Source organism: Moschus berezovskii, chromosome 19, assembly GCF_049115385.1.
Source record: "Moschus berezovskii isolate FMDL1 chromosome 19, NW_MosBer_1.0, whole genome shotgun sequence".
Taxonomy (NCBI): Eukaryota; Metazoa; Chordata; class Mammalia; order Artiodactyla; family Moschidae; genus Moschus; species Moschus berezovskii.
This window is the reverse complement of record NC_142478.1, coordinates 6,801,973-6,811,457: the sequence shown is the minus strand read 5'-3', so window position 1 is coordinate 6,811,457 and position 9,485 is coordinate 6,801,973.

Below are 9,485 nucleotides of genomic sequence, written 5' to 3'. Positions count from 1 at the left end.
CAGAGTCGGACATGACTGAAGTGACTTAGCAGTAGCAGCGCATCATGCAAAATGTGGGACTGGATGTATCACAAGCTGGAATCAAGATTGCAGAAGAAATATCAATAACCTCAGATAGGCAGATGACACCACCCTTAAGGCAAAAAGCAAAGAGGAACTAAGGAGCCTCTTGATGAAGTGAAAGAGGAGAGTGTAAAAGCTGTCTTAAAACTTAACATTCAAAAACCAAGACCATGGCATCTGGTCCCATCAGTCAGTTCAGTGTAGTTGCTCAGTCATGTCCAACTCTTTGCAACCCCATTGACGGCAGCATGCCAGCCTTCCATGCCCATCACCAACTCCCAGAGTTTACTCAAAATCATGTCCATTGAGTTGGTGATGCCATCCAACCATCTCATCCTCTGTCATCCCCTTCTCCTCCTGCCCTCAATCTTTCCCAGCATCAGGGTCTTTTCCAATTAGCCAGTTCTTCGCATCAGGTGGCCAAAGTATTGGCGTTTGAGTTTCAGTATCAGTCCTTCCAACTAATATTCAGGACTGGTTTCCTTTGGATGGACTGCTTGGATCTTCTTGCAGTCCAAGGGACTCTCAACAGTCTTATTCAACACCACAGTTCAAAAGCATCAATTCTTCGGTGTTCAGCTTTCTTAATAGTCCAACTCTCACATCCATACATGACTGCTAAAAAAATAATAGTTTTGACTAGACAGACTTTTGTTGGCAAAGTAATGTTTCTGCTTTTTACTAAGTTGTCTAGGTTGGTCATGGTTTTTCTTCCAAGGAGCAAGTGTCTTTTAATTTCATGGCTGCAATCACCATCTGCAATGACTTTGGAGCCCAAAAAAGTGAAGTCTGTCACTGTATCCACTGTTCCCCTATCTATTTTGTATGAAGTGATCTGACCAGATGCCATGATTTTATTCTTCTGAATGTTGAGTTTTAAGTCAACTTTTTCACTCTCCTCTTTCACTTTCATCAAGAGGCTCTTTAGTTCTTCTTCACTTTCGGCCCTAAGGATGGTATCATCTGCATATCTGAGGTTATTGATATTTCTCCTGGAAATCTTGATTCCAGCTTGTGCTTCATCAAGCCCAGTGTTCCTCCTGATGTACTCAGCATGCAAGTTAAATAAGCATGGTGACAGTATACAGCCTTGATGTAAACCTTCCTCTATTTGGAACCGGTCTGATGTTCCATGTCCAGAAACAGTTCCAGAAACTGTTGCTTTTTGAGCTGCATACGGATTTCTCAAGATGAAGATCAGGTGGTCTGTATTCCCATCTCTTTAAGAATATTCCACAGTTGTGATCAACACAGACAAAGGTTTTGGCATAGTAAATAAAGCAGAAATAGATGTTTTTCTGGAACTCACTTGCTTTTTCAATGATCCAATTGGCAATTTGATCTCTGGTTCCTCTGTCTTTTCTAAATCCAACTTGAACATCTGGAAGTTCATGGTTCATGTACTGTTGAAGCCTGGCTTGGAGAATTTTGAGCATTACTTTGCTAGCATATGAGATGAGTGCTATTGTGTGGTAGTTTGAACATTCTTTGTAGTTACCTTTCTTTGAGATTGGAATTAAAACTGACCTTTTCCAGTCCTGTGGCCACTGCTGAGTTTTCCAGATTTGCTGGAATATTGAGTGCAGCACTTTCACAGCATCATCTTTCAGGATTTGAAATAGCTCAACTGGAATTCTATCACTTCCACTAGCTTTGTTCATAGTGATGCTTCCTATGGTCCCCCTGACTTTGCATTCCAGGGTGTCTGCCTCTAGGTGGGTGATCACACTGTTGTGGTTATCTGGGTCATGAAGATCTTTTTTGTATAGTTCTTCTGTGTATCCTTGTCACCTCTTCTTAGTATCTTCTGCTTCTGTTGTATCCATACCATTTCTGTCCTTTATCGAGCCCATCTTTGCATGAAATGTTCCCTTGGGATCTCTAATTTTCTTGAGATCTCTAGTCTTGCCCATTCTATTGTTTTCCTTTATTTCTTTGCACTGATCACCGAGGAAGGCTTTCTTATCTCTCCTTGCTATTCTTTGGAACTCTGCGTTCAAATGGGTATATCTTTCCTTTTCTCCTTTGCTTTTTGCTTCTCTTCTTTTCACAGCTATTTGTAAGGCCTCCTCAGACAGCCATTTTGCTTTTTTGCATTTCTTTTTCTTGGGGATGGTCTTGATCCCTGTCTCCTGTACAATGTCACGAACCTCCATCCATAGTTCTTCAGGCACTCTGTCTATCAGATCTAGTCCCTTTAATCTATTTGTCATTTCCACTGTATAATCATCAGGCATTTGATTTAGGTCGTACCTGAATGGTCTACTGGTTTTCCCTACTTTCTTCAATTTAAGTCTGAATTTGGCATGATCTGAGCCACAGTCAGTCCCTGGTCTTATATTTTGCTGACTCTATAGAGCTTCTTCATCTTTGGCTGCAAAGAATATAATCAATCTGATTTCGGTATTGGCCATCTGGTGATGTCCAGAGTCTTCTCTAATGTTGGAAGAGGGCATTTGCTACGACCAGTGCGTTCTCTTGGCAAAACTCTATTAGCGTTTGCCCTGCTTCATTCTGTACTCCAAGGCCAAATTTGCCTGTTACTCCAGGTGTTTCTTGACTTCCTACTTTTGCATTCCAGACCCCTATAATGAAAAGGACATCTTTCTGGGGTGTTAGTTCTAGAATGTCTTTGTAGGTCTTCATAGAACCATTCAAGTTCAGCTTCTTCAGCATTACTGGTCAGGGCATAGACTTGTATTACTGTGATATTGAATGGTTTGCCTTGGAAACAAATAGAGATCATTCTGTCATTTTTGAGATTGCACCCAAATACTGCATTTCAGACTCTTTTGTTGACTATGATGGCTACTCCATTTCTTCTAAAGGATTCTTGCCCATGGTAGTAGATATAATGGTCATTTGAGTTAAATTCATTCATTCCAGTCCATTTAGTTAACTGAGTCCTAGAATGTCTACTGTTTGACCACTTCCAATTTGCCTTAATTCATGGAGCTAACATTCCAGGTTCCTATGCAATATTGTTCTTTACAGCATCAGACTTTGCTTCTATCACCAGTCACATCCATAACTGGGTGTTGTTTTTCCTTTGACTCTTTCTGTTCATTCTTTCACTTCATCATAAATAGATGGAGAAACAATAGAAACAGTGACAGACTGTTTTATTGGGCTCCAAAACCACTGCAGATGGTGGCTGCAGCCATGAAATTAAAAGACACTTGCTCCTACAAAGAAAAGTTATGACCAACCTAGACAGCATATTAAAAAGTAGAGATATTACTTTGCCAGCAAAGGTCCATCTAGTCAAAGCTATGGTTTTTCCAATAGTCATATATGGATGTGAGAGTTGGACCATAAAGAAAGCTGAGTGCCGAAGAATTGATGCTTTTGAATTGTGGTGTTGGAGAAGACTCTTGAGAGTCCCTTGGACTGCAAGGAGATAAAACCAGTCAATCCTCATGGACACCAGTCCTGAATATTCATTGAAAGGGCTGATGCTGAAGCTGAAACTCCAATATTTTGGCCATTGGAACTGACTCATTGGAAAAGATCCTGATGCTGGGAAAGATTGAAGGCAGGAAGGGAAGGGGACGACAGAGGATGAGATGGTTCGATGGCATCACCAACTCAATGGACATGAGTTTGAGCAAGCTCCCAGAGTTGCTGATGGACAGGGCAGGCTGGCATGCTGCAGTCCATGGGGTCATAAAGAGTCAGACACGCCTATGTGACTAAACTGAACTGAACTGATATCTTAATTTTCCACCTAAATTGATCCATCTCAATCTATTAGCCTGAAGCTAACTTAATGCTCTTTTTAGTATGCCACAGTACATGAGAAGCCGGTTAATTACTCTTTCCTTAAGTGCAGAGGCTTCCCTGGTGGCTCAGAGGTTAAAGCGTCTGCCTCCAATGCGGGAGACCCGGGTTCGATCCCTGGGCCGGGAAGATCCCCTGGACAGGGAAATGGTAACCCACTCCAGTATTCTTGCCTGGAGAATCCCATGGACAGAGAAGCCCGGTAGGCTACAGTCCATGGGGTCACAAAGAGTCGGACACGACTGAGCGACTTCACTTCACTTCACTTAAGTGCAGAGGATGGGTGTGTGCTCAGTGTCACTTTAGTCCTGTCTGAACCTTTGCGACCCTATGGACTATAGCCCGCCAGTCTCCTCTGACCATGATATTCTCCACGCAAGAATACTAGAGTGGATTGCATACTTTCCTCCAGAGAATCTTCCTGACCCAGTGTTCGAACATGCATTTCCTGTGTCTCCTGAATTGCAAACGGATTTTTTTTTTTTTACCACTGAACCACAGGAGAAGCCCTAAGTGCAGAGACTACTGTTTTTCCCTCTACTTTAGTCAAGATCTGGCACAAAGTAATGACCCAATAAAATATTTGTGAGTTAATAAATTTAAGGGTTAAAAGGAACTTTAAAGTTCTTCCATTTCAAGCTCCTCAGTTCAGTTCAGTTCAGTTCAGTCGCTCAGTCGTGTCCGACTCTCCGCGACCCCATGAATCACAGCACGCCAGGCTTCCCTATCCATCACCAACTCCCGGAGTACACTCAAACTCATGTCCACAGAGCCGGTGATGCCATCCAGCCATCTCATTCTCTGTCGTCCCCTTCTCCTCCCGCCCCCAATCTTTCCCAGCATCAGAGTCTTTTCCAGTGAGTCAACTCGTCGCATGAGGTGGCCAAAGTATTGCAGTTTCAGCTTTAGCATCAGTCCCTCCAATGAACATCCAGGATTGATCTCCTCTAGAATGGACTGGTTGGATCTCCTTGCAGTATAAGGGACTCTCAAGAGTCTTCTCCAGCACCACAGTTCAAAAGCATCGATTCTTCGGCGATCAGCCTTCTTCACAGTCCAACTCTCACATCCATACATGACCACCGGGAAAACCATTGCCTTGACTAGATGGACCTTGGTTGGCAAAGTAATGTCTCTGCTTTTTAATATACTATCAAGGTTGGTCATAACTTTCCTTCCAAGGAGTAAGCGTCTTTTAATTTCATGGCTGCAATCAGCATCTGCAGTGATTTTGGAGCCCAAAAAAACAAAGTCTGACACTGTTTCCACTGTTTTTCCATCTATTTCCCATGAAGTGATGGGACCAGATGCCATGATCTTTGTTTTCTGAATGTTGAGCTTCAAGCCAACCTTTTCACTCTCCTCTTTCACTTTCATCAAGAGGCTTTTGAGTTCCTCTTCACTTTCTGCCATAAGGGTAGTGTCATCTGCATATCTGAGGTTATTGATATTTCTCCCAGCAATCTTGATTCCAGCTTGTGCTTCTTCCAGCCCAGCATTCCTCATGATGTACTCTGCATATAAGTTAAATAAGCAAGGTGACAATATACAACCTTGACGTACACCTTTTCCTATTTGGAACCAGTCTGTTGTTCCATGTCCAGTTCTGACTGTTGCTTCCTGACCTGCATACAGGTTTCTCAAGAGGCAGGTCAGGTGGTCTGGAATTCCCATCTCTTTCAGAATGTTCCACAGTTTATTGTGATCTACACAGTCAAAGGCTTTGGCATAGTCAATGAAGCAGAAATAGATGTTTTTCTGAAACTCTCTTGCTTTCTCCATGATCCAGCGGATGTTGGCAATTTGATCTCTGGTGCCTCTGCCTTTTCTAAAACCTGCTTGAACATCTGGGAGTTCACGGTTCACATACTGCTGAAGCCTGGCTTGGAGAATTTTGAGCATGACTTTACTAGCGTGTGAGATGAGTGCAATTGTGCGGTAGTTTGAGCATTCTTTGGCATTCCCTTTCTTTGGGATTGGAATGAAGACTGACTTCTTCCAGTCCTGTGGCCTCTGCTGAGTTTTCCAAATCTGCTGGAATATTGAGTGAAGCACTTTCACAGCATCATCTTTCAAGACTTGAAATAGCTCAACTGGAATTCCATCACCTCCACTAGCTTTGTTCGTAGTGATGCTTTCTAAGGCCCACTTGACTTCACATTCCAAGATGTCTGGCTCTAGGTCAGTGATCACATTATCGTGACTATCTTGGTCGTGAAGATCTTTTTTGTACAGTTCTTCTGTGTATTCCTGCCACCTCTTCTTAATATCTTCTGCTTCTGTTAGGTCTATACCATTTCTGTCCTTTATCGAGCCCATCTTTGCATGAAATGTTCCCTTGGAATCTCTAATTTTCTTGAAGAGATCTCTTGTTTTTCCTATTCTGTTGTTTTCCTCTATTTCTTTGCATTGATCACTGAGGAAGGCTTTCTTATCTCTCCTTGCTATTCTTTGGAACTCTGCATTCAGATGCTATATCTTTCCTTTTCTCCTTTGCTTTTCGCTTCTCTTCTTTTCACAGCTATTTGTAAGGCCTCCTCAGACAGCCATTTCGCTCTTTTGCATTTCTTTTCCATGGGGATGGTCTTGGTCCCTGTCTCCTGTACAATGTCACGAACCTCCGTCCAGAGTTCATCAGGCACTCTATCAATCAGATCTAGTCCCTTAAATCTATTTCTCACTTCCACTGTATAATCATAAGGGATTTGATTGAGGTCATATCTGAATGGTCTAGTGGTTTTCCCTACTTTCTTCAATTTAAGCCTGAACTTCGCAATAAGGAGTTCATGATCTGAGCCACAGTCAGCTCCTGGTCTTGTTTTCGCTAACTGTATACAGCTTCTCCATCTTTGGTTGCAAAGAATATAATCAATCTGATTTCGGTGTTGACCATCTGGTGATGTCCATGTGTAGAGTCTTCTCTTGTGTTGGAAGAGGGTGTTTGCTACTAATGTGTAAATCCCTTCTGTATCTGTTGATGTCATATTTCATTTTTATCAAAAAATTATTTAAATTTTGACTTATGTATTCTATTAATATTTACATACTTATTTTCAGTGTATGGAAACTTTTTAGAATAAAAACTGAACTGAACTGAACTGAGAATTCCTTTGGGTTTTCCAGGTGTCTCGGTGGTAATGAGTGTCCAGGTGTCTCCTGCCAATGCAGGAGACATAAGAAATGTGGGTTTGGTCCCTGTCTTGGGAAGATCCCCTGGAGGAGGGCATATCAACCCACTCCAGTATTCTTGCCTAGAGAATCCTATAGACAGAAGAGATTGGCGGGCTATAGTCCATAGGGTCACAAAGAGTCAGTCACGACTGAAGCAACTTAGCATGCACGCAGAGTTCCTTATTAAAGATGACAATGCTTTATTAATAGATTTTTCGATGAGAAAATCGTAGTTTAGGGAGGTTAAATACTGTGATGATATGAAGCACTTGTGGAGATGCAGCTCGTAGCAGTGTTCTTCCAGGCTCTAACCACCTAAGCTGCCCACATAATTTATTTATTGAATATTTATTTATTTACTTGTCTGCACCAGGCCTTAGTTGCAACATGTGGGACCCTTGATCTTAGGTTCAGCATGCAAACTTTTAGTTGTCGTATGGGGGGATCCAGATGCCCAACTAGGTACTGAACCCAAGTCCTCCCACGTTGGTAGCTCAGAGTCTTAGCCACTGGACAATTGGGGAAGTCCCACCCATATAATTTATTATAAGTTCTAGGATAATGAGGAGAGGGAAATGGCAACCCACTCCAGTGTTCTTGCCTGGAGAATCCCAGGGACGGGGGACCCTGGTGGGCTTCCGTCTATGGGGTTGCACAGAGTCAGACACGACTGAAGTGACTTAGCAGCAGCAGCAGCAGCTAGGATAATGATACTATACTTCATAGATAAACATGAGAATATTGCAAAAAGCATTTAATTTCAATTATTTTCCCAGTAGTATTACTGTCTGTCACAGGTTCCCCTTATAATCAACAAAATATGTTTCCAAGTTAGCAGACACTAGGGGTGCAACTGGAGAATCAGGAGAAAACCCATCCAGCCAAGTTCATCATTAATCTCAAATCAGGCTCTAGGAGAGCCTGAAGGAAAAAAAAAACCCACCACATTAATATAAGTATATGCAGGATACAAAAATTATAAGCTAAGTATTTGTTATACTTGAACAAAGTAATGCAACATTTCCTATTTGCTGAAACAACTTGAGATAAAGCAACATTTAGATTTTGGTGAAGATTACACAAATTGTTTGTGCCTTTCCAAGTGGGACTAGTGGTAAAGGACCCACCTGCCAATTCTGGAGACATAAGAGACATGGGTTTGATCCCTGTTTTGGGAAGATCTCCTGGAGGAGGACGTGGCAACCCACTCTGGTATTCTTGCCTGGAGAATCCCATGGATTCTGAGATCCATGGCAGGAGCCTGGCAGTCTATTGTTCATCGGGTCATAAAGAGTTGGAGACAATTGAAGCAACTGAGCATGCACGCATGCACACAGATTGCTTGTAGGTAATGGAATTTACATGGAAACCATTTTGGAGATATCACATTTTATTTATTTATACATTTATTAATTCATCTAGATCCTCTTTTTCATCAGGCACTCTATCTATCAGATCTAGTCCCTTAAATCTATTTCTCACTTCCAGTGTATAATCATAAGGGATTTGATTTAGGTCATATCTGAATGGTCTAGTGGTTTTCCCTACTTTCTTCAATCTAAGTCTGAATTTGGCAATAAGGAGTTCATGATCTGAGCCACAGTCAGCTCCTGGTCTTGTTTTTGCTAACTGTATACAGCTTCTCCATCTTTGGCTGCAAAGAATATAATCAATCTGATTTCGGTGTTGACCATCTGGTGATGTCCATGTGTAGAGTCTTCTCTTGTGCTGTTGGAAGAGGGTGTTTGCTATGACCAGTGCATTCTCTTGCCAAAACTCTATTAGCCTTTGCCCTGCTTCATTCCGTGCTCCAAGGCCAAATTTGCCTGTTACTCCAGGTGTTTCTTGACTTCCTACTTTTGCATTCCAGTCCCCTATAATGAAAAGGACATCTTTTTTGGGTGTTAGTTCTAAAAGGTCTTGTAGGTCTTCATAGAACCATTCAACTTCGGCTTCTTCAGTGTTACTTGTTTGGGCATAGGCCTGGATTACTGTAATATTGAATGGTTTGCCTTGGAAATGAACAGAAATCATTCTGTCGTTTTTAAGATTGCATCCAAGTACTGCATTTCGGGCTCTTTTGTTGACCATGATGGCTACTCCATTTCTTCTAAGGGATTCCTGCCCACAGTAGTAGATATAATGGTCATCTGAGTTAAATTCACCCATTCCAGTCCATTTTAGTTCACTGATTCCTAGAATGTCTATGTTCACTCTTGCCATCTCCTGTTTGACCACTTCCAATTTGCCTTGATTCATGGACCTAACATTCCAGGTTCCTATGCAATATTGCTCTTTACAGCACCGGACTTTGCTTCTATCACTGGTCACACCCACAACTGGGTATTGGTTTTGCTTTTGCTCCATCCCTTCATTCCTTCTAGAGTTATTTCTCCACTGATCTCCAGTAGCATACTGGGCACCTACCGACCTGGGGAATTCCTCACTCAGTATCCTATTATTTTGCCCTT